The sequence below is a fragment of the Rhinoderma darwinii genome, chromosome 5 (genome assembly GCF_050947455.1).
Source record: "Rhinoderma darwinii isolate aRhiDar2 chromosome 5, aRhiDar2.hap1, whole genome shotgun sequence".
In the NCBI taxonomy this organism is placed as follows: domain Eukaryota; kingdom Metazoa; phylum Chordata; class Amphibia; order Anura; family Rhinodermatidae; genus Rhinoderma; species Rhinoderma darwinii.
In genome coordinates this window covers 228441069-228466158 of record NC_134691.1, presented here as the reverse complement: position 1 = coordinate 228466158, position 25090 = coordinate 228441069, and the positions used below count along the sequence as shown (strand labels likewise).

The following is a 25090-nucleotide window of genomic DNA, read 5'->3' as shown; positions in this document are numbered from 1 at the left end:
TGGCAGCAGGGCATTTGGGCGTTGCCAGGAAGGCGTTTTTATGTAGATTCCTCCTCTTTCAGCACTGCATTGTGGTGCAAGCAAAAGAAGCAAATCCTGTCTGGCTTCCTCTCCGGCCTTTATTCACCTCCCTCCCGCTTAGTAGCTGTAAATGTGTGTGAGCCTGCAGGGCCCCATGGAATTGCCTAGGAGTAGGCTGAATCAATCGCTGCAAGGGGTGAACAGCAGTATGGGACAGGCTCGGTCAACGGCCGGCCCATTCGGGTTATCGCTTCTCGGCCTTTTGGCTAAGATCAAGTGTAGTATCTGTTCTTATCAGTTTAATATCTGATACGTCCCCTATCTGGGGACCATATATTAAATGGATTTTTAGAACAGGGAGATGGAAATAGAGCTTGCTCTGTCCACTCCACGCATTGACCTGGTATTGCAGTATTTCCAGGACCGGTGCACCCTTCCCTTATGTGTTGACTAAAATCAGATTCCAAAAGTGCTATTTGTGTTTGCTATTGTTTTTGTCTTTCTGATGGGATCTCCCCTTTTAATCCCATTATTTCAACACCTGTTGGACAATGCATTTGTACAGTCATGTGTGATAATGAGCTCATTTATTAAATGCAATTAATTAATACATTGCCACCTCTTGTTGTGTGTGTGTGTGTGTGTGTGTGTGTGTGTGTGTGTGTGTGTGTGTGTCTTCTGTGTTTCTGTGTTTCCGGCATTTCACATTGGAACAGCTCATTCACCTTCCTTGTCTTCTCTCCGCCCTCCCTCCTAGGTAAGTTAAAGAGCTGCACCTGAGCCAGCCACTGATTGATGCAGCAACACAGTCAACTAGTGGAGTGGAGTGGAGTAGGGGAACAGCAAACAGCCATTAAAGCAGCCAGCCGCCTACCCGCCACAATGGACCTACCTGTGTACACTAGATGGATGTGATGGAATGTACTGCCGTCCCAACATTTCCAAGAAGAAGTAAGAATTGCAGTTGCAACAAACCCTTGCTTGCCTACAAAGAGAGCAGCAATTTGGATTTGTTACTATGTTACCTAGAAGAATAAAATAACAAACTGTGCAAGGATGGAGGTTGTAGGAGCAAGGAGAACAAGTTGTCTGTAAAGTTGGTGGATGCCTATTTTCCATTTTGCAGTCCCTTGTCTCCCTCTTGTGGCCTCCTGGAGGCAACTAGCTGTGCAAAAAAAAGACAGCCTGGCGGCCGGCTGTTGCAGTGTTGCCCTCTCAGGCAACACTGAGTGACTGACTGAGCCGCACCGTCTTATATAAAGTTCAGACGGAACTTTGCACGTGTCATAGTGGAGCCCTCAGGATTCCAGAGCCAGCTTTCTGACATCATAATGGGGCCTGCCTCAGAGATAGATAAAAGCCTGGGCCCAGGCAGTGTTGGTCAGTGCTGCTCAGCAGGCAGCACCGGACTGGACTGGATTAAAGCTGATACAAGGTGTGAAGGAACAAGGGGTGGCTGTGGGCATGCACTTGCTGCCGCTGCCAGTGTTTATCTGCATGGCAGCAGGGCATTTGGGCGTTGCCAGGAAGGCGTTTTTATGTAGATTCCTCCTCTTTCAGCACTGCATTGTGGTGCAAGCAAAAGAAGCAAATCCTGTCTGGCTTCCTCTCCGGCCTTTATTCACCTCCCTCCCGCTTAGTAGCTGTAAATGTGTGTGAGCCTGCAGGGCCCCATGGAATTGCCTAGGAGTAGGCTGAATCAATCGCTGCAAGGGGTGAACAGCAGTATGGGACAGGCTCGGTCAACGGCCGGCCCATTCGGGTTATCGCTTCTCGGCCTTTTGGCTAAGATCAAGTGTAGTATCTGTTCTTATCAGTTTAATATCTGATACGTCCCCTATCTGGGGACCATATATTAAATGGATTTTTAGAACAGGGAGATGGAAATAGAGCTTGCTCTGTCCACTCCACGCATTGACCTGGTATTGCAGTATTTCCAGGACCGGTGCACCCTTCCCTTATGTGTTGACTAAAATCAGATTCCAAAAGTGCTATTTGTGTTTGCTATTGTTTTTGTCTTTCTGATGGGATCTCCCCTTTTAATCCCATTATTTCAACACCTGTTGGACAATGCATTTGTACAGTCATGTGTGATAATGAGCTCATTTATTAAATGCAATTAATTAATACATTGCCACCTCTTGTGTGTGTGTGTGTGTGTGTGTGTGTGTGTGTGTGTGTGTGTGTGTGTGTGTGTGTGTGTGTGTGTGTGTGTGTGTGTGTGTGTGTGTGTGTGTGTGTGTGTGTGTGTGTGTGTGTGTGTGTGTGTGTGTGTGTGTGTGTGTGTGTGTGTGTGTGTGTGTGTGTGTGTGTGTGTGTGTGTGTGTGTGTGTGTGTGTGTGTGTGTGTGTGTGTGTGTGTGTGTGTGTGTGTGTGTGTGTGTGTGTGTGTGTGTGTGTGTGTGTGTGTGTGTGTGTGTGTGTGTGTGTGTGTGTGTGTGTGTGTGTGTGTGTGTGTGTGTGTGTGTGTGTGTGTGTGTGTGTGTGTGTGTGTGTGTGTGTGTGTGTGTGTGTGTGTGTGTGTGTGTGTGTGTGTGTGTGTGTGTGTGTGTTTCCGGCATTTCACATTGGAACAGCTCATTCACCTTCCTTGTCTTCTCTCCGCCCTCCCTCCTAGGTAAGTTAAAGAGCTGCACCTGAGCCAGCCACTGATTGATGCAGCAACACAGTCAACTAGTGGAGTGGAGTGGAGTAGGGGAACAGCAAACAGCCATTAAAGCAGCCAGCCGCCTACCCGCCACAATGGACCTACCTGTGTACACTAGATGGATGTGATGGAATGTACTGCCGTCCCAACATTTCCAAGAAGAAGTAAGAATTGCAGTTGCAACAAACCCTTGCTTGCCTACAAAGAGAGCAGCAATTTGGATTTGTTACTATGTTACCTAGAAGAATAAAATAACAAACTGTGCAAGGATGGAGGTTGTAGGAGCAAGGAGAACAAGTTGTCTGTAAAGTTGGTGGATGCCTATTTTCCATTTTGCAGTCCCTTGTCTCCCTCTTGTGGCCTCCTGGAGGCAACTAGCTGTGCAAAAAAAAGACAGCCTGGCGGCCGGCTGTTGCAGTGTTGCCCTCTCAGGCAACACTGAGTGACTGACTGAGCCGCACCGTCTTATATAAAGTTCAGACGGAACTTTGCACGTGTCATAGTGGAGCCCTCAGGATTCCAGAGCCAGCTTTCTGACATCATAATGGGGCCTGCCTCAGAGATAGATAAAAGCCTGGGCCCAGGCAGTGTTGGTCAGTGCTGCTCAGCAGGCAGCACCGGACTGGACTGGATTAAAGCTGATACAAGGTGTGAAGGAACAAGGGGTGGCTGTGGGCATGCACTTGCTGCCGCTGCCAGTGTTTATCTGCATGGCAGCAGGGCATTTGGGCGTTGCCAGGAAGGCGTTTTTATGTAGATTCCTCCTCTTTCAGCACTGCATTGTGGTGCAAGCAAAAGAAGCAAATCCTGTCTGGCTTCCTCTCCGGCCTTTATTCACCTCCCTCCCGCTTAGTAGCTGTAAATGTGTGTGAGCCTGCAGGGCCCCATGGAATTGCCTAGGAGTAGGCTGAATCAATCGCTGCAAGGGGTGAACAGCAGTATGGGACAGGCTCGGTCAACGGCCGGCCCATTCGGGTTATCGCTTCTCGGCCTTTTGGCTAAGATCAAGTGTAGTATCTGCTCAAGCTGAGGTTAGTAATCATCCCTGCCGGTGGTACGTGGGCCATCGTAGGGGGATGACAGAACGCCGAGGTGAGGGCAGGGAACCACAACGGTCATCGCTCTGGTGTACGCATTTGGTTTAAAGGTACCATTTGTAGGTGACCAGGCGACCGCCGGATCGAGGTCATTAGGCCGGGTAGTTTGGAAGCCCGAGTTGCTATGTGCCCCAGGGCTGGTGACCCTGGGGTGCCCTAACTCACTGGGGGTGGGATCCCACTGAGTGAAGGCACACTTGCACGCACTCTCTTTCACGCTATATGAGCACACACCTTTATTCTCCCGGCCTTCTGGCTGGGAGATGAGGAATTTTTTTATACCTGGCGGATGTCCAGGCTGTATCACAGCGCACATCCACTTATTTAATTTTGTTTTTCACTGTGTGTTTGTCACGTTTGTCACAAGGATTTTGGGATGCGGTGCCCTTTTGGGACCCTCCTGAGGTCTAGGGGGAAAATGTGTGGCCTTCTGGTTCCTTTTTCCCCTGCAACCCGGCCTCCCTTCTTCGGAGGGGAGGTGCAACTAGGATGCAGGCTCCTAGGTGGACACTGGGGTGGCAGCCCAGGTAGAAGCCTAGGAGTGTGTTTGGGTCTCCCTAAGCTTCGGCGAGGGGGGACCATCGATCCTTGATCCTCTAGGCCTATGGTTTGGAGGGTCAGGGAATGGTTATGCGGGGCCTCTCTCTTTTAAGAGAAGGGCTGCGATAGACCGCATCCTTGTGCACTTTTTGTGTGGCACCTCTGCACTTTTTATGCACTTGGGTGATAGAAAGCACGACTCGGGCTTTCAATAAAAAAAAAAAAAAAAAATCTGTTCTTATCAGTTTAATATCTGATACGTCCCCTATCTGGGGACCATATATTAAATGGATTTTTAGAACAGGGAGATGGAAATAGAGCTTGCTCTGTCCACTCCACGCATTGACCTGGTATTGCAGTATTTCCAGGACCGGTGCACCCTTCCCTTATGTGTTGACTAAAATCAGATTCCAAAAGTGCTATTTGTGTTTGCTATTGTTTTTGTCTTTCTGATGGGATCTCCCCTTTTAATCCCATTATTTCAACACCTGTTGGACAATGCATTTGTACAGTCATGTGTGATAATGAGCTCATTTATTAAATGCAATTAATTAATACATTGCCACCTCTTGGTGTGTGTGTGTGTGTGTGTGTGTGTGTGTGTGTGTGTGTGTGTGTGTGTGTGTGTGTGTGTGTGTGTGTGTGTGTGTGTGTGTGTGTGTGTGTGTGTGTGTGTGTGTGTGTGTGTGTGTGTGTGTGTGTGTGTGTGTGTGTGTGTGTGTGTGTGTGTGTGTGTGTGTGTGTGTGTGTGTGTGTGTGTGTGTGTGTGTGTGTGTGTGTGTGTGTGTGTGTGTGTGTGTGTGTGTGTGTGTGTGTGTGTGTGTGTGTGTGTGTGTGTGTGTGTGTGTGTGTGTGTGTGTGTGTGTGTGTGTGTGTGTGTGTGTGTGTGTGTGTGTGTGTGTGTGTGTGTGTGTGTGTGTGTGTGTGTGTGTGTGTGTGTGTGTGTGTGTGTGTGTGTGTGTGTGTGTGTGTGTGTGTGTGTGTGTGTGTGTGTGTGTGTGTGTGTGTGTGTGTGTGTGTGTGTGTGTGTGTGTGTGTGTGTGTGTGTGTGTCTTCTGTGTTTCCGGCATTTCACATTGGAACAGCTCATTCACCTTCCTTGTCTTCTCTCCGCCCTCCCTCCTAGGTAAGTTAAAGAGCTGCACCTGAGCCAGCCACTGATTGATGCAGCAACACAGTCAACTAGTGGAGTAGGGGAACAGCAAACAGCCATTAAAGCAGCCAGCCGCCTACCCGCCACAATGGACCTACCTGTGTACACTAGATGGATGTGATGGAATGTACTGCCGTCCCAACATTTCCAAGAAGAAGTAAGAATTGCAGTTGCAACAAACCCTTGCTTGCCTACAAAGAGAGCAGCAATTTGGATTTGTTACTATGTTACCTAGAAGAATAAAATAACAAACTGTGCAAGGATGGAGGTTGTAGGAGCAAGGAGAACAAGTTGTCTGTAAAGTTGGTGGATGCCTATTTTCCATTTTGCAGTCCCTTGTCTCCCTCTTGTGGCCTCCTGGAGGCAACTAGCTGTGCAAAAAAAAGACAGCCTGGCGGCCGGCTGTTGCAGTGTTGCCCTCTCAGGCAACACTGAGTGACTGACTGAGCCGCACCGTCTTATATAAAGTTCAGACGGAACTTTGCACGTGTCATAGTGGAGCCCTCAGGATTCCAGAGCCAGCTTTCTGACATCATAATGGGGCCTGCCTCAGAGATAGATAAAAGCCTGGGCCCAGGCAGTGTTGGTCAGTGCTGCTCAGCAGGCAGCACCGGACTGGACTGGATTAAAGCTGATACAAGGTGTGAAGGAACAAGGGGTGGCTGTGGGCATGCACTTGCTGCCGCTGCCAGTGTTTATCTGCATGGCAGCAGGGCATTTGGGCGTTGCCAGGAAGGCGTTTTTATGTAGATTCCTCCTCTTTCAGCACTGCATTGTGGTGCAAGCAAAAGAAGCAAATCCTGTCTGGCTTCCTCTCCGGCCTTTATTCACCTCCCTCCCGCTTAGTAGCTGTAAATGTGTGTGAGCCTGCAGGGCCCCATGGAATTGCCTAGGAGTAGGCTGAATCAATCGCTGCAAGGGGTGAACAGCAGTATGGGACAGGCTCGGTCAACGGCCGGCCCATTCGGGTTATCGCTTCTCGGCCTTTTGGCTAAGATCAAGTGTAGTACCTGCTCAAGCTGAGGTTAGTAATCATCCCTGCCGGTGGTACGTGGGCCATCGTAGGGGGATGACAGAACGCCGAGGTGAGGGCAGGGAACCACAACGGTCATCGCTCTGGTGTACGCATTTGGTTTAAAGGTACCATTTGTAGGTGACCAGGCGACCGCCGGATCGAGGTCATTAGGCCGGGTAGTTTGGAAGCCCGAGTTGCTATGTGCCCCAGGGCTGGTGACCCTGGGGTGCCCTAACTCACTGGGGGTGGGATCCCACTGAGTGAAGGCACACTTGCACGCACTCTCTTTCACGCTATATGAGCACACACCTTTATTCTCCCGGCCTTCTGGCTGGGAGATGAGGAATTTTTTTTATACCTGGCGGATGTCCAGGCTGTATCACAGCGCACATCCACTTATTTAATTTTGTTTTTCACTGTGTGTTTGTCAAGTTTGTCACAAGGATTTTGGGATGCGGTGCCCTTTTGGGACCCTCCTGAGGTCTAGGGGGAAAATGTGTGGCCTTCTGGTTCCTTTTTCCCCTGCAACCCGGCCTCCCTTCTTCGGAGGGGAGGTGCAACTAGGATGCAGGCTCCTAGGTGGACACTGGGGTGGCAGCCCAGGTAGAAGCCTAGGAGTGTGTTTGGGTCTCCCTAAGCTTCGGCGAGGGGGGACCATCGATCCTTGATCCTCTAGGCCTATGGTTTGGAGGGTCAGGGAATGGTTATGCGGGGCCTCTCTCTTTTAAGAGAAGGGCTGCGATAGACCGCATCCTTGTGCACTTTTTGTGTGGCACCTCTGCACTTTTTATGCACTTGGGTGATAGAAAGCACGACTCGGGCTTTCAAATAAAAAATCTGTTCTTATCAGTTTAATATCTGATACGTCCCCTATCTGGGGACCATATATTAAATGGATTTTTAGAACAGGGAGATGGAAATAGAGCTTGCTCTGTCCACTCCACGCATTGACCTGGTATTGCAGTATTTCCAGGACCGGTGCACCCTTCCCTTATGTGTTGACTAAAATCAGATTCCAAAAGTGCTATTTGTGTTTGCTATTGTTTTTGTCTTTCTGATGGGATCTCCCCTTTTAATCCCATTATTTCAACACCTGTTGGACAATGCATTTGTACAGTCATGTGTGATAATGAGCTCATTTATTAAATGCAATTAATTAATACATTGCCACCTCTTGGTGTGTGTGTGTGTGTGTGTGTGTGTGTGTGTGTGTGTGTGTGTGTGTGTGTGTGTGTGTGTGTGTGTGTGTGTGTGTGTGTGTGTGTGTGTGTGTGTGTGTGTGTGTGTGTGTGTGTGTGTGTGTGTGTGTGTGTGTGTGTGTGTGTGTGTGTGTGTGTGTGTGTGTGTGTGTGTGTGTGTGTGTGTGTGTGTGTGTGTGTGTGTGTGTGTGTGTGTGTGTGTGTGTGTGTGTGTGTGTGTGTGTGTGTGTGTGTGTGTGTGTGTGTGTGTGTGTGTGTGTGTGTGTGTGTGTGTGTGTGTGTGTGTGTGTGTGTGTGTGTGTGTGTGTGTGTGTGTGTGTGTGTGTGTGTGTGTGTGTGTGTGTGTGTGTGTGTGTGTGTGTGTGTGTGTGTGTGTGTGTGTGTGTGTGTGTGTGTGTGTGTGTCTTCTGTGTTTCTGTGTTTCCGGCATTTCACATTGGAACAGCTCATTCACCTTCCTTGTCTTCTCTCCGCCCTCCCTCCTAGGTAAGTTAAAGAGCTGCACCTGAGCCAGCCACTGATTGATGCAGCAACACAGTCAACTAGTGGAGTGGAGTAGGGGAACAGCAAACAGCCATTAAAGCAGCCAGCCGCCTACCCGCCACAATGGACCTACCTGTGTACACTAGATGGATGTGATGGAATGTACTGCCGTCCCAACATTTCCAAGAAGAAGTAAGAATTGCAGTTGCAACAAACCCTTGCTTGCCTACAAAGAGAGCAGCAATTTGGATTTGTTACTATGTTACCTAGAAGAATAAAATAACAAACTGTGCAAGGATGGAGGTTGTAGGAGCAAGGAGAACAAGTTGTCTGTAAAGTTGGTGGATGCCTATTTTCCATTTTGCAGTCCCTTGTCTCCCTCTTGTGGCCTCCTGGAGGCAACTAGCTGTGCAAAAAAAAGACAGCCTGGCGGCCGGCTGTTGCAGTGTTGCCCTCTCAGGCAACACTGAGTGACTGACTGAGCCGCACCGTCTTATATAAAGTTCAGACGGAACTTTGCACGTGTCATAGTGGAGCCCTCAGGATTCCAGAGCCAGCTTTCTGACATCATAATGGGGCCTGCCTCAGAGATAGATAAAAGCCTGGGCCCAGGCAGTGTTGGTCAGTGCTGCTCAGCAGGCAGCACCGGACTGGACTGGATTAAAGCTGATACAAGGTGTGAAGGAACAAGGGGTGGCTGTGGGCATGCACTTGCTGCCGCTGCCAGTGTTTATCTGCATGGCAGCAGGGCATTTGGGCGTTGCCAGGAAGGCGTTTTTATGTAGATTCCTCCTCTTTCAGCACTGCATTGTGGTGCAAGCAAAAGAAGCAAATCCTGTCTGGCTTCCTCTCCGGCCTTTATTCACCTCCCTCCCGCTTAGTAGCTGTAAATGTGTGTGAGCCTGCAGGGCCCCATGGAATTGCCTAGGAGTAGGCTGAATCAATCGCTGCAAGGGGTGAACAGCAGTATGGGACAGGCTCGGTCAACGGCCGGCCCATTCGGGTTATCGCTTCTCGGCCTTTTGGCTAAGATCAAGTGTAGTACCTGCTCAAGCTGAGGTTAGTAATCATCCCTGCCGGTGGTACGTGGGCCATCGTAGGGGGATGACAGAACGCCGAGGTGAGGGCAGGGAACCACAACGGTCATCGCTCTGGTGTACGCATTTGGTTTAAAGGTACCATTTGTAGGTGACCAGGCGACCGCCGGATCGAGGTCATTAGGCCGGGTAGTTTGGAAGCCCGAGTTGCTATGTGCCCCAGGGCTGGTGACCCTGGGGTGCCCTAACTCACTGGGGGTGGGATCCCACTGAGTGAAGGCACACTTGCACGCACTCTCTTTCACGCTATATGAGCACACACCTTTATTCTCCCGGCCTTCTGGCTGGGAGATGAGGAATTTTTTTATACCTGGCGGATGTCCAGGCTGTATCACAGCGCACATCCACTTATTTAATTTTGTTTTTCACTGTGTGTTTGTCACGTTTGTCACAAGGATTTTGGGATGCGGTGCCCTTTTGGGACCCTCCTGAGGTCTAGGGGGAAAATGTGTGGCCTTCTGGTTCCTTTTTCCCCTGCAACCCGGCCTCCCTTCTTCGGAGGGGAGGTGCAACTAGGATGCAGGCTCCTAGGTGGACACTGGGGTGGCAGCCCAGGTAGAAGCCTAGGAGTGTGTTTGGGTCTCCCTAAGCTTCGGCGAGGGGGGACCATCGATCCTTGATCCTCTAGGCCTATGGTTTGGAGGGTCAGGGAATGGTTATGCGGGGCCTCTCTCTTTTAAGAGAAGGGCTGCGATAGACCGCATCCTTGTGCACTTTTTGTGTGGCACCTCTGCACTTTTTATGCACTTGGGTGATAGAAAGCACGACTCGGGCTAAAAAAAAAAAAAAAAAAAAAAAAAAAATCTGTTCTTATCAGTTTAATATCTGATACGTCCCCTATCTGGGGACCATATATTAAATGGATTTTTAGAACAGGGAGATGGAAATAGAGCTTGCTCTGTCCACTCCACGCATTGACCTGGTATTGCAGTATTTCCAGGACCGGTGCACCCTTCCCTTATGTGTTGACTAAAATCAGATTCCAAAAGTGCTATTTGTGTTTGCTATTGTTTTTGTCTTTCTGATGGGATCTCCCCTTTTAATCCCATTATTTCAACACCTGTTGGACAATGCATTTGTACAGTCATGTGTGATAATGAGCTCATTTATTAAATGCAATTAATTAATACATTGCCACCTCTTGTTGTGTGTGTGTGTGTGTGTGTGTGTGTGTGTGTGTGTGTGTGTGTGTGTGTGTGTGTGTGTGTGTGTGTGTGTGTGTGTGTGTGTGTGTGTGTGTGTGTGTGTGTGTGTGTGTGTGTGTGTGTGTGTGTGTGTGTGTGTGTGTGTGTGTGTGTGTGTGTGTGTGTGTGTGTGTGTGTGTGTGTGTGTGTGTGTGTGTGTGTGTGTGTGTGTGTGTGTGTGTGTGTGTGTGTGTGTGTGTGTGTGTGTGTGTGTGTGTGTGTGTGTGTGTGTGTGTGTGTGTGTGTGTGTGTGTGTGTGTGTGTGTGTGTGTGTGTGTGTGTGTGTGTGTGTGTGTGTGTGTGTGTGTGTCTTCTGTGTTTCTGTGTTTCCGGCATTTCACATTGGAACAGCTCATTCACCTTCCTTGTCTTCTCTCCGCCCTCCCTCCTAGGTAAGTTAAAGAGCTGCACCTGAGCCAGCCACTGATTGATGCAGCAACACAGTCAACTAGTGGAGTGGAGTGGAGTAGGGGAACAGCAAACAGCCATTAAAGCAGCCAGCCGCCTACCCGCCACAATGGACCTACCTGTGTACACTAGATGGATGTGATGGAATGTACTGCCGTCCCAACATTTCCAAGAAGAAGTAAGAATTGCAGTTGCAACAAACCCTTGCTTGCCTACAAAGAGAGCAGCAATTTGGATTTGTTACTATGTTACCTAGAAGAATAAAATAACAAACTGTGCAAGGATGGAGGTTGTAGGAGCAAGGAGAACAAGTTGTCTGTAAAGTTGGTGGATGCCTATTTTCCATTTTGCAGTCCCTTGTCTCCCTCTTGTGGCCTCCTGGAGGCAACTAGCTGTGCAAAAAAAAGACAGCCTGGCGGCCGGCTGTTGCAGTGTTGCCCTCTCAGGCAACACTGAGTGACTGACTGAGCCGCACCGTCTTATATAAAGTTCAGACGGAACTTTGCACGTGTCATAGTGGAGCCCTCAGGATTCCAGAGCCAGCTTTCTGACATCATAATGGGGCCTGCCTCAGAGATAGATAAAAGCCTGGGCCCAGGCAGTGTTGGTCAGTGCTGCTCAGCAGGCAGCACCGGACTGGACTGGATTAAAGCTGATACAAGGTGTGAAGGAACAAGGGGTGGCTGTGGGCATGCACTTGCTGCCGCTGCCAGTGTTTATCTGCATGGCAGCAGGGCATTTGGGCGTTGCCAGGAAGGCGTTTTTATGTAGATTCCTCCTCTTTCAGCACTGCATTGTGGTGCAAGCAAAAGAAGCAAATCCTGTCTGGCTTCCTCTCCGGCCTTTATTCACCTCCCTCCCGCTTAGTAGCTGTAAATGTGTGTGAGCCTGCAGGGCCCCATGGAATTGCCTAGGAGTAGGCTGAATCAATCGCTGCAAGGGGTGAACAGCAGTATGGGACAGGCTCGGTCAACGGCCGGCCCATTCGGGTTATCGCTTCTCGGCCTTTTGGCAAGATCAGGTGTAGTATTTCTGCATCTGGTTTTGTTGGGAGGTGTCCGGGGTACCCTGCTCCTTGGCCTTGGGGGATCGTCTCTTTTCACAGAGAGACTTCACCCCCTTGCTGCTATTTGGGGAGTGGGCTTAGCCCCCGGACAACGAGTTGCGATCGCGCCTTACCCAAAAGGTCAACCGACCTTGAGGCGTTTTCCTAAGAGCGTTCCGAGGGCGTTTATCGGGCTTCGTAGGTGTCTGGGGTACCCTAATCCTTGGCCTTGGGGGAGGGTTCCACTTAATTGTGGAATCTGAGCCCTTGCTGCTATAAGGGACAGGCTTAGCCCCCAGGCACTGAAAATGCCATTTACATTTGGTTTCGCATCCGGGGACACCCGGTTGCGCCAGTCCGTCCGCATTGAGGTGGAAGAAGGCCATCGTCAGCGGAAGAACCTTCGCTTCATTGTGGAGGTGATTCTGCTGGACTTCCTGGGGCTCAAGCGGGCGGACATCCTGTGTCTCAATGACCAGGAAAGCCGCGGTCGGTACACCATCTCCTTTACGGCCGCGGCATGCTGCGAGAATATGCACAAGAGACTATCTGATGCGGACCAGAGTGAGGAGCGGCTAAATGGACTGAACTTTTTATTCCTCTACGGGGAGGAAGAAGTCCCGCTCGTGATGTGCATGTTCAGTCCATTTGTCTCAGAGTGTGACATTGAAACCTTCCTCAGTCGTTACTGCAGGGAGGTCCGCTTCTCACACAAAATCTTGAACACCCAGAGCTTCTGGAATGGCAAAAGGAAATATTGGGTGAAGTTCCGCCAGGATCCCAATGGCATTGGAGGCTTACATCACCCACCCCAGAACTTTGCCATTGGGAAGAATCGAGGATTCTTATTTTACCCCCAGATGCCAATAGCCTGCCGGAACTGCTTGAGATATGGCCACACCAGAGAACATTGTGACCGGCCCCATGTGGTGCAGTGTAATAGGTGTGGCCAGGTTGGACACGTGGCGGCAAAATGCAGTTCCGAGGTGTTGTGCAATCTGTGCGGCATGACTGGGCATGCTTTTAAAGACTGCCCCCGCAGAGCGAAATCTGGGCCACCCAGACCAGGGCCAGAGCGGCAGTTTGCAACATGTGCAGACGCTGCTGGTAATGCCCCAAAACGAGCATTGACGACTGAGGGGTCCAGGCCAAAGTCCTTCACAGCTCCATCGGGGGGCCCACCGATGTCAGCCTCGAGGGACGGCCATAGGGATTCCACCGGGTCCAGGCAGAGCAGGAGGAATTCTGACTCTGCTGGACATAAGTTGACCGGCACCTCTGCAAACAGGTCCTCTGCTCCGCCTGCAGTGGACCCTGTTGAGGCAGTGGTTAGCGACAGGCGTCGTGCCTCCGTAGGTTCTGCAGTAGGACCCGACGCCTGTCCCAAGAGTGTGGGTATGGAGCGGAGACACTCTGTGTCAAACGAGGGCTCCATTAAGAAAACCCCAAAACATGCTGGATTGGAGCCTCGTTTTGACCATTTCCGGTCAACGGGGGGGTCGGAGCAAAGTTCCTCCACTGCGGTTGTGGAGGGGCTTGCGATGAAGGCTCCCCGTAAGCAGGCAAAGGTTGCCAAAAGTGATGGGACCTCACAGGCCCCTGTGCAGCTGCCAAGTAAAGACATCAGCAATATCTTCAGCCAGGGGCCAGAGATGGGTGAGAGCGACTTCGAGGAGATGGATAGGAGCCATTCTGCAAAGAGACAGCGAGAGGAAGAGGAGTCCGGAGTTCGGAGGAAAGCTGCCTATCGGAGTTCGGATGAGAGCAGTGTGGGGGTTGGAGCCGCCCACGTATCTGGCTCTGACCCTACCAACATTCAAGATTTATTGACCCCTCAAAAAGGGGGTCCAGATTCGCAGCTGATCTCCGAGTACGACTCTTCTGGTTCGGACTCTGACCTCAACTGAGACTATGTTGGTTCCTATCAAAGTCGCCTCACTAAATGTGAGGTCCCTAAAGGGCCCTGTTCGCAGGACTGCTTTATTTTCATTTTTAGAGACTGTGGACTTTGACCTTTGCCTGCTTCAAGAATGTGGAATCCCTAATGACTTGGAATATCAAGATCTAAAGATGGACTGGAAACTAGGCCCCTCAGTCTGGTCTGGTGGAAATGACTGTCGCTCTGCGGGGGTTGGATTGCTCTGCCGAGGTCGTTTTATCTCCATCCAAACAGTGACTGAAATCATGCCCGGCAGAGCTATTTTAATACATTTGCTTTTTAATGGAATTTTAATTCGTGTTTTAAACGTTTATGCCCCTCCTACCAAACAGGAGAGGGCAGAACTATTAGAGATTTTACCATTGTTTTGTGTTGGGTCTACCCCCCTGCTGGTGGGTGGTGATTTTAACTGTGTACGAGATGGAGAACACCGGCAGGGTGGGGATTTTAATCGAAAAATTGACCGTACTTCTTACCTGCTCAAGAATTTTATTGGTGATTTTAAATTGAAAGATTGCTGGAGGGAACTCTTGCCTGCGGACCCAGGCCCCACCTGGTCCAATGGAAGAGTGAGCTCCAGAATTGATTTTATTTTCACTTCTAATAGTTTTATTCCCAAAAAATGTTTGCTTTTAACAAATATTTTATCTGATCACAAGCTCCTTTCGGTGCACCTGGAGCTAGAGGGAGAGCAAAAAGCTTGTAGGGGTCCCTGGAGACTAAACACTACACTCCTGGAGGACCCCATCATTAAAGAGGAGTTTGTGCGGACCTACCAGTGTTGGCAGTCCCATAGAGCGCCCAGTCAGCCTATGCTACACTGGTGGGAGGGCATTAAACCCAAAATCAGAGCTTTTTTTATTCGAGCAGGTAAGAAGAAAGCAAAAGAGAAAAAACAATGGTTTTATGTTCTTAATAAACGTTTACATGTACTTTTTAAATTGAAGGAGATTGGTATGGATGTTGATGATGATATCTTAAATCTTAAAGCTGAAATAAAACATGCCATAGAAGAGAAAGGGAAACAAATAATTTTTAATTCACATGTAAAGCACCTCGAGGATGGCGAGAAGTGTTCCCGGTTCTTCTTCAAAAAGGTAATGGATAAACGAGATGTCATTTTAAACCTTGAAGGAGAAACCACTATGGTCGGCATTTTAAATTCTGCTTTTAATTTCTACCAATCTCTTTTTAACAAGAAAAATATTGATCCTTCCTTTTTAGAACATGTTCTTAATTCCCTTGATGCCAAGCTAGATATTTTAGACCAGGAAGTTTTATCCCGTAATATTACCTTGGAGGAACTTTTATTTGCTTTTAAAAGTTTTTCTAATGGGAAAGCTCCTGGGGAAGATGGTCTGCCCATCGAATTTTATCATGCTTTTTGGGAAATTTTAAAGAATGACATGTTTTTATTGTATAAGGAAGTTTTTATTACTGAAGAGCTGCCCCCTTCCTGGAGGAGGGGGATTGTGTCCTTAATTTTTAAAAAAGGTGAGAAGGACCAGTTAAAAAACTGGCGTCCTATTACTCTTTTAAACGTTGATTGTAAAATTTTAGCTAAACTAATAGCAATCCGTTTTAAACCTTTTATTCATAAATTAATCCATCCAAACCAGGTATGTGGGGTACCTGGGAGGTCAATTACTGAGTCCCTGAATATTTTACGTGACATCATTTGGTATTTTAAAGAAAGGGGTCAAAGCCTTGCTATTTTATCCTTAGATTTCGAGAAGGCTTTTGACCGGGTCTCCCATGAATATCTTTTTATGGTTCTTAAAAAGATGGCTGTTCCTGAAATTATTTTAACACGTATTAAGCTTTTATATCGATCCTGTTTTAGCCAAATTTCTATCAACGGATTTTTAACTAAAGGTGTTCCTCTTTTATCAGGGGTGAAACAGGGGTGCCCGTTGTCTCCGCTCCTTTTTATTTGTGCCATAGAACCTCTGTTCACCCTAATAAGAGATGATAAAGTCATCAGAGGCGTGCCCATACCTGGAGGAAGGGGGAACCAGGTAAAAATCCTAGGCTATATGGATGACGCCACCGTCCTATGCCCAGACGCCGCTTCTATGAGACGGGCATTGAGGAACACCGGCTTTTTTTGTGAAGCCTCTGGTTTTAAATTAAACGTTGATAAGTGTGACTGTTTTTATACTGGTGTATGGGATTCCTCTGTGACACCAGGAGTTAACATGCAGCAGGATCAGATAAAAATTTTAGGAATTGTTTTTAATCAAGAAAACGATGGGAGACCCAATTGGGATTCAGTAATTGCCAAAATGGAAAAAAAGGTTTTAATGTGGAATTTGAGAAATCTCACCATGGAGGGAAAAGTTTTAATAATTAAATCTGTTTTATTACCCATAATGCTTTATGTAGCTATGGTTTTCCCTCCAACAATTTTATATATTAAAAAAGTGACCAGGATCTGTTTTATGTTTTTATGGGGTTCCAAAATGGAAAAACTAAAACGTGATTTTATGTACAGATGTAAGGACAATGGCGGGAGAGATGTTCCTAACCTTTTTAACTTCTTTTACATTAAATACTTTTGCTTCTGTTTTAAAATGTATAATTCTGATGGTATTTTTAGCTACTTTTTAAAGTACGCTACGGGCATGATTTTTAAACGATGGTTTCGTGTCCCTTTGAATTCTCCTGTGCTTCTGTGTCCCCCAAAACAATATGCGGTGCTCGAAAAAACTGTCAGGCTCCTAGGTCTCCAAGAATTGGAGCCTGACATATTGGGGGACCAGAAAAAAGTGTCACTCTCCTGTAGGCGGCAGGAGGATACACTGGCAGTTTCAAATTTCTCACAGGCAAGGTCCAAGGTGGTGTGGCGGAACGTTTTCGGGAAATTTATGGCAAATGTGCACAAGGACCTTGCCTGGGCAATCGTTCACCAGTGCCTCCCTACTCGTGAATTCCAGCATAGGCGAGGACTGGTGGCGAGAGCCAAGTGCCCGAGAGACAGGTGTGGTGACGACGAGACGGTAATGCACCTGTTTTGGAACTGCCCATATGCACAGGAGGTTTGGAGGAAGGTAGGCCCATTGCTGAAATGGGCCTGCGGTCTTAAAGATCTTAAATTTGAATACGTGTTTTATGGTCTTTTTAACTGCCCAAGTTTTAAACAGCAAATGGTCTGTTGGATCATTTTAAACTGTTTTAAGAATGCCATCTGGAAGGTTAGGAACATTCTGCTTTTTAAACATGATTTTATTGACGTTAAAAATTGTGTGAAATATGCCCTAAGTGAAATGTATATTTATTATCTTAGGGACAAAAAGCAGCTAGGGGTAAAAGAAGCAACATCCATGTGGTGTTTGCAAATGTGGAATACCATAACATTGTAAATAAAAATGGTTTTATTCTTTTATGTCTTTTATGCCCTGTATAAATTTTATCCTGCTATTGTTCTGTACTTTTATTATAACATCTGTATTACTGGTCTTATTATTATTACTTTTGTATTCATTTAAATGTATGAATATTCATGTATTATGCTGTTGATTTTATCTTGTGGTTTCAATTTTAAAAAAAGTCTGTAAAATATATTATTTTTGCCAATAAAAAACTTTGTTGAAACCTTATCTGTTCTTATCAGTCCTTGTAAGGATAGATAGCTCGGAGAACCACTGGGGGCTATAAACACTAGCTTAGCGATCCAAGAGCGTTCCAGACGAAGCCGGCGACGAACTGCGGAGAAGAACCAGCGAAGACGACGATCCAGAAGGGAGAAGCCGCCATCGAGGAAGAAGCTCCGGGAGATCGCTGCCGGGAAGAAGAAGGAGAACTTCGGAGAAGAGCCGCTGCTGAAGGGGATCTTCGAAGAAGCTCGGCCGCAGAAGAAGAAGCTCGACGAGGAACCGCTGCGGAAGAAATTTCGTGGAAGAACCTCGGCCAGCAAGGAGAAGATTTGCATAGCTCCGCCCCCTTCGGGAAAGAGCTATCGAAGATCCTCCCCAAGCGACAGGAACAGCTGGAAGAAGCCATGGCCTCAACCAGCAACCCTGCCACCCAGAAGGAGAAGGCTGATGGACCAGGTGAGCCGGCCCAGGCCAGGACATCTCCTCCTGAAGCCTCCTCAAGCCAACAGGCCACCAGGAAGCCGAACCAGGCTGCTCCAACCCTGGAGCCCTGGATGAAGCAGACGGTGGCCCTGAAGCTCAAGGAGGTGGACGGGAGAGTGCCGGACATGACGGAAGAAGTGTTCTGCCAGAAGATGCTCCTGGATCAGGGCTTCGCTAAGCCGGAGACCATCAGTATCCAGGCCTTCATGACCGGGATGTTCTTCGTGACCTTCGCTTCGATCAACATCTGCAGAAGGTACTGGGAGATGGTGAAAGCGGCGAGGCCTGAATCCCCTTTCTCTCGCTTTGTGGGCAACTGCCCTGTCCAAAGAGAGGAAAGGCGGGTGACGGTCTCAATGCGGAACCCACACACCCCCGGCAAAGACATCACCACGCTCCTGAAGCGGTTCTGCACAGTGGTGAGGGAACCCACCCACATCCTGAACGGACTCGGCTTCTGGACTGGCAAGTGGTCGGTAATCGTCCGACTGAACAAGGATTCGAGCGCGGAAGACGGCCTCCAGCACCTGCCCCAGTCATTCTCGCTGGGCAACTCCTACGGCCTCATCTATTACCCGGACATGCCGCAGATCTGCAGGAGATGCAGCAAGAAGGGTCATTCGGTGAAGGACTGCAAGGAGGACGCCTGCAAGAACTGCCGGGTAACAGGACACGAGACCAAAGACTGCCCGAAACGGACAATGTGCAACCTCTGCGGACAAGCAGCCCACTCTTACAAGGACTGCCCGAAGAGGGATCGATCCTGGGCAACTGTAGCAGCGAAAGCTCCAGCCAGAGGGAACCCCGCCCCAGCCAGAGCCCCAGCGGCACAGAAGACCGGGAAAAAGAAGGATGGTAAGAAGACGACAGTCCCTCCCCCCCCTCTCCCGGCCCTCCCTCGCCCTACCCTTCCCACCCTCCCTCGCCCGGCCCTCCCCACCCCCCCGTCCCCAACCCCTGTCACCCCCACTGAGGCTCTCACCTTCTCCTACCCACCCATCTCAGTGGTCCTGTCACCTGCACCTCTCCCAACCCAGCCTCCCTTCTCCCCAGCTCCAGCAGCACTAACATCTTCCCCTCCAGCTGCTGGAGTCCTCTCCCTGGAGGTTTTTCCCCCTCTTGTCTCCTCAGGTGCCATCCAGAGGAAGAGAAAGGTGAGGGACAGCCCAGCTGCTGAGTCCTCAAAGAGACAAGTCGTGGAAATCTGCGAAGATTCCCTTGCGCAGCAGGAGGAAATGGAGCAGATGGTGGAGGAACTCGTGTCTGAACCTGAGGTCATCGACTTCACAACAGACATCCAGGTGGCTACAATCCTGGAACAATTTTTGTCAGAGGGCCTGCTGGATCTTCCGGACCCGCCAGGCTCCAGAGAGGAGGATCCGCCCGACCGGACTGGTAACTAAGGTGTATCGTTTGCACTAACCTTCTTTATTCTCCCCCATGGCTGCTAAACTTAACATCTTTAGCCTCAATGTGAGGAGTGTTAGAGATAGGACTAGATGTCAGATGGTGCTAACTTTTCTTTCCAAGCAGTCGAGTGATATATTTATGCTGCAGGAATGTACTCTCCCCTCTTCCAGGTCATATCATCACCTGGCCAGGCAGTGGACCCATGGCCCGTCCTACTGGTCTGGTGGGGGCGACTGTAAGTCTGCAGGGGCTGCCATCCTGATTAGGGGAAGCGTATTTACTGTTGACTCTGTCCAGGAGCTCGTCTGCGGCCGCTTGTTGGTCGTAGACGGTTCCTGGGCGGGAGAGCCGATTAGGCTCATCAACGTGTACGCTCCCCCTATGAAGGCTGAGCGCCTGGAACTATTCCAGACCCTGCGGACCCAGCTCGCCACCACTAGGGCAGTGGTGATGGCCGGGGACTTCAACTGCCCCATCGAAGAAGATGGACGAAGTTCCGGCACTTCAATCAAGCTGGATGTCAGTTCCAAACTGCTTATCGAGATGGTAACCGAAGCATCCTTGCAGGACGTTGTGGGCTCCATGGGGATCGGCTCTGTGAACTATTCATGGAGCCGACCCGGTGGCTCACTTCGTTCTCGGATTGACTTTGTGTTCACCTCCCGGGCAGTCAAGCAGCATGGGCACTCCATGATCCCCTGCTTCTTCTCTGACCACAGGGCCATTCTCTTCCAGGGTGCCATCGGCCACGGTTTTCCTCCCGGCCCTGGCTCCTGGAAGCTGAATTGTGCCCTGCTGGAAAGAGAGGAGGTACTGGCGGAACTTAGAGACGCCTATATTGTTTGGAGGAATGATAAAGTTTTCTTTGACAAAACCTGTGACTGGTGGGAATATGTTAAAGTTGAATTTCGTTGTTTCTTTCAGGCAAAAAGTCGTCAACAGGCGTGTGAGAGGAAGAGAGACTTCAGAGAGATGCAGCGTCAGCTGCGATCCCTGCAAGACCTCCTTCAATGCGGCTGGGACGTCAGGAAGGAGCTGGAGGAAGCCAAAAAGGGCCTGAAAAGGCACTTTGAGGAGGAATCCAAGCGAATTATCTTTCGTTCCAAGGTGGAGAACCTGGAGAAGGGTGAGAAATGTAACTCGTTCTTTTTCAGGAAACTCCATGCCGGCCACACGCCCCTGAAGGAACTCCGAGATGAGACCGGAAACATGCATTCTGGGAAGAAGGAGGTGATGGGAGTCGTCACAGACTACTACCGAAGCCTCTACTCCCGGAAAACCACTGACCCCGAAGCCGCCGATAAATTCCTGTCAGGTATCACTAATCATCTTGATCCTGCAGGTACGGAGGCTATGGACGTACCCCTGACGGTGGAGGAACTGCTCTCTGCCGCTAAATCCTTCAGACCCGGCAGGACCCCGGGCAGTGATGGTCTCCCAGCAGAGCTCTATGTAGCGCTGGGGGACTTGATCTGTCCGGACCTGCTGGAGCTCTATGAGGAGATGGTGGTGGAGGGTAGAATGCCACCGTCCTTGAGAGAAGGCATGATCACGATCTTGTATAAGCGGAAGGGGGAGAGATGTGACCTGAAAAACTGGCGTCCCATCTCTCTCCTGAACGTGGACTACAAGATCCTCGCCAAAGTATTGACCAACAGACTGAAGGTTGTCATCGGACAGATCATCGGATCGGACCAAACCTGCGGCATTCCTGGCCGTAGGGTGGCCGACAGTCTTGCCCTGGTGAGGGACACGGTGCATTACATGCAAAGCCGCCGTACACACGCGGCCCTGGTCAGTCTGGATCAGGAGAAGGCTTTTGACCGGGTCTCTCACGAATTCATGGGTAAGGCTCTGCGTAGGCTGCGGCTTGGCAGGTTGTTCTGTTTGTATGTTAACCTGATGTATTGCGACATTTACAGCTCGGTGCTGGTGAACGGCTGGAAGACTGACCCCTTTCCTGTATCGTCGGGGGTTAGACAAGGCTGTCCTCTTTCACCTCTCCTTTTTGTTTGTGTTATAGAGCTCTTCGCAGAGGCTATCCGGCAGAATGGAGAGATCAGAGGGATCACCGCACCAGGTCCAGGACACTTCGAGGTCAAATGCTCGCTGTACATGGACGACGTGACCGTCTTCTGCGCTGACCAGAGTTCGGTGACTGCACTCGTCCAGACCTGCGAGGAGTTCGGACGCGCTTCAGGGGCAAAAGTCAACTGCGGGAAGTCGGAAGCCATGCTCTTCGGAAAGTGGTACCTGCCTTCTCCTGCCTCCTTCCCGTTTACTATCAAGCCGGACTTCATCAAAATTCTGGGAGTCTGGTTCGGTAAGGAAGGTGCAGCCCTAAAGTCGTGGGAAGAACGCTTGGCCAAAGTCAACCAAAGGATCGGACTGTGGAGCCTCAGACAACTCACTATTGAGGGCAAAGCAATGGTCCTGCGTAACGAAGTCTTGCCTGTGCTACAATACACTGCACAGGCATGGCCCCCTCTTGCCACCATCTCGAGGGCCATTACCAGGACTGTGTTTCGCTTCATCTGGGGCTCGAAAATGGACAGAGTAAAGCGGACTGTTATGTACAAGGAGCCCCGCAAAGGTGGGAAGGGTACACCCGACATTCCCACTCTGCTGCGGATCGCTTTTGTATGTGACTGTGTTCGTAGGACTCTGAGGACAGCAAACGGCTCTGCGGGCAAGGCCATGTCCCGCTACTTCCTCCTTCCCCTCTGGCGAGGTTTTGGCTGGGACAAGTGGGACAGCTCCTTCCCTTACAACTGGCACGCTCCCTGGTTCTACGGAGATGTCGTCCGGTTTGTGAGGGAGCATCAACTGGAGGGTCTTAAGCCCGACTTGTGGAAACCTAAGACGATCCACAAGCACATCAGAGCAAAGGACTCACTGGAGTCTGTTCCAGGGCTTCATGCCGACACGTTGGAGACTGTTTGGACTAACGTGTCATCTGGCAGGTTGACCAACGGGCACAAGGACATTTCATGGATGGCCATCCAGGGAGGACTGCCTCTTAGGTCATTCATGCATGCCCGCAACCTGTGCAAGACCCGGTACTGCCCCAGGTGCCCCTTCACGGAGGAAACATCTTTGCACATTTTCTGGCAGTGCCCCTTTGCACAGGGTCTGTTGAAAGCCTTGGAACATGAACTCAAGGACTCAGTACCCAGGAACAGACTGTCGTACCGCTCGGTACTTTATGGACTATTTCCTGGGAATACCACGGATGGAGCAATCCAGGAAGCCTGGCGCCTTATGAACTGCTTTAAGGACGCTATATGGTTTGCCAGGAACCGTCTGATTTTGCGGAGAGAGAGTGTGTCCGTCCAGGACTGCCGCAGGCTGATCCACAGCCTGCTCAGAGACTATTCCACCTGGGACAGCCCGGACGTCGATGAGGAAGAGGACTGATACTCCCCTTCCCCCCACTCTCCCTTCTTGTGTGTTGTCTTTCAATAAAGCTTCGGGCCTGTGATTTCCCCCTCCCCTATCCCCTCCTACCCACTCCCCTATCCCATCACTTGTCTGTAATGCTTTGTTGTTTGGCGTTAGTGAATGCAAGAATGTTAGTGTAGCATGTGGTGTAATGTATAGCATAGGCTAGCCTGTACTGTGTATTATACTGTAATGTTATGTTTGACGACTGTTATTATTTATTATTTGCTGCTTCATGGCTTGCGCTGCGTCGCAGTAATGTTTGTATGATGACGATTGATTGTCAATAAAGCAATTTTCAATCAAAAAATCTGTTCTTATCAGTTTAATATCTGATACGTCCCCTATCTGGGGACCATATATTAAATGGATTTTTAGAACAGGGAGATGGAAATAGAGCTTGCTCTGTCCACTCCACGCATTGACCTGGTATTGCAGTATTTCCAGGACCGGTGCACCCTTCCCTTATGTGTTGACTAAAATCAGATTCCAAAAGTGCTATTTGTGTTTGCTATTGTTTTTGTCTTTCTGATGGGATCTCCCCTTTTAATCCCATTATTTCAACACCTGTTGGACAATGCATTTGTACAGTCATGTGTGATAATGAGCTCATTTATTAAATGCAATTAATTAATACATTGCCACCTCTTGTTGTGTGTGTGTGTGTGTGTGTGTGTGTGTGTGTGTGTGTGTGTGTGTGTGTGTGTGTGTGTGTGTGTGTGTGTGTGTGTGTGTGTGTGTGTGTGTGTGTGTGTGTGTGTGTGTGTGTGTGTGTGTGTGTGTGTGTGTGTGTGTGTGTGTGTGTGTGTGTGTGTGTGTGTGTGTGTGTGTGTGTGTGTGTGTGTGTGTGTGTGTGTGTGTGTGTGTGTGTGTGTGTGTGTGTGTGTGTGTGTGTGTGTGTGTGTGTGTGTGTGTGTGTGTGTGTGTGTGTGTGTGTGTGTGTGTGTGTGTCTTCTGTGTTTCTGTGTTTCCGGCATTTCACATTGGAACAGCTCATTCACCTTCCTTGTCTTCTCTCCGCCCTCCCTCCTAGGTAAGTTAAAGAGCTGCACCTGAGCCAGCCACTGATTGATGCAGCAACACAGTCAACTAGTGGAGTGGAGTGGAGTAGGGGAACAGCAAACAGCCATTAAAGCAGCCAGCCGCCTACCCGCCACAATGGACCTACCTGTGTACACTAGATGGATGTGATGGAATGTACTGCCGTCCCAACATTTCCAAGAAGAAGTAAGAATTGCAGTTGCAACAAACCCTTGCTTGCCTACAAAGAGAGCAGCAATTTGGATTTGTTACTATGTTACCTAGAAGAATAAAATAACAAACTGTGCAAGGATGGAGGTTGTAGGAGCAAGGAGAACAAGTTGTCTGTAAAGTTGGTGGATGCCTATTTTCCATTTTGCAGTCCCTTGTCTCCCTCTTGTGGCCTCCTGGAGGCAACTAGCTGTGCAAAAAAAAGACAGCCTGGCGGCCGGCTGTTGCAGTGTTGCCCTCTCAGGCAACACTGAGTGACTGACTGAGCCGCACCGTCTTATATAAAGTTCAGACGGAACTTTGCACGTGTCATAGTGGAGCCCTCAGGATTCCAGAGCCAGCTTTCTGACATCATAATGGGGCCTGCCTCAGAGATAGATAAAAGCCTGGGCCCAGGCAGTGTTGGTCAGTGCTGCTCAGCAGGCAGCACCGGACTGGACTGGATTAAAGCTGATACAAGGTGTGAAGGAACAAGGGGTGGCTGTGGGCATGCACTTGCTGCCGCTGCCAGTGTTTATCTGCATGGCAGCAGGGCATTTGGGCGTTGCCAGGAAGGCGTTTTTATGTAGATTCCTCCTCTTTCAGCACTGCATTGTGGTGCAAGCAAAAGAAGCAAATCCTGTCTGGCTTCCTCTCCGGCCTTTATTCACCTCCCTCCCGCTTAGTAGCTGTAAATGTGTGTGAGCCTGCAGGGCCCCATGGAATTGCCTAGGAGTAGGCTGAATCAATCGCTGCAAGGGGTGAACAGCAGTATGGGACAGGCTCGGTCAACGGCCGGCCCATTCGGGTTATCGCTTCTCGGCCTTTTGGCTAATCTCAAGGGGTTGGTCAGGAGGTCCGTCTGTGTGCTCGCCCTTGGCCTTGTGGCATCGCTGGTTTACCAGCTTAAGCCACCTGCTGCTTTAGGGGGTGAGCCAGGAGACAAAGAAGGCGATCATGGGCGTTCAGATCGTATATCCCAGGACCGGAGATCTCCGGGTCAAGTTTGGAATCCGCATCAATGCTACAGCTGGATTGGAGAATCGCTTTCCTCTTGGACGTCTGGTGGACGAAGTTATTTTTGGAGCTCTGAAGATCCCTCG

General features: G+C 49.5%; 4 non-coding genes and 5 pseudogenes across 4 annotated transcripts; all 9 read left to right on the top strand.

The window, feature by feature from the left end:
- The first annotated feature begins 267 nt into the window (after nt 1–267).
- On the top strand, nt 268–458 carry LOC142653529 (U2 spliceosomal RNA). Its single transcript, XR_012848457.1, has one exon. It is a non-coding gene; the product is annotated as a U2 spliceosomal RNA (small nuclear RNA).
- A 1328-nt stretch (nt 459–1786) lies between these two features.
- On the top strand, nt 1787–1977 carry LOC142653528 (U2 spliceosomal RNA). Its single transcript, XR_012848456.1, has one exon. It is a non-coding gene; the product is annotated as a U2 spliceosomal RNA (small nuclear RNA).
- A 1668-nt stretch (nt 1978–3645) lies between these two features.
- Nucleotides 3646–3715, top strand: LOC142654581 (U2 spliceosomal RNA; annotated as a pseudogene).
- Nucleotides 3716–4503: 788 nt separating this feature from the next.
- Nucleotides 4504–4688, top strand: LOC142654208 (U2 spliceosomal RNA). Its single transcript, XR_012848927.1, has one exon. It is a non-coding gene; the product is annotated as a U2 spliceosomal RNA (small nuclear RNA).
- Nucleotides 4689–6428: 1740 nt separating this feature from the next.
- Nucleotides 6429–6498, top strand: LOC142654694 (U2 spliceosomal RNA; annotated as a pseudogene).
- Nucleotides 6499–7283: 785 nt separating this feature from the next.
- Nucleotides 7284–7461, top strand: LOC142653768 (U2 spliceosomal RNA; annotated as a pseudogene).
- A 1699-nt stretch (nt 7462–9160) lies between these two features.
- LOC142654693 (U2 spliceosomal RNA) lies at nt 9161–9230 on the top strand (annotated as a pseudogene).
- A 752-nt stretch (nt 9231–9982) lies between these two features.
- Nucleotides 9983–10207, top strand: LOC142654172 (U2 spliceosomal RNA; annotated as a pseudogene).
- A 12825-nt stretch (nt 10208–23032) lies between these two features.
- LOC142653836 (U2 spliceosomal RNA) lies at nt 23033–23220 on the top strand. The gene has a single exon (XR_012848693.1). It is a non-coding gene; the product is annotated as a U2 spliceosomal RNA (small nuclear RNA).
- The last annotated feature ends 1870 nt before the right edge of the window (nt 23221–25090 follow it).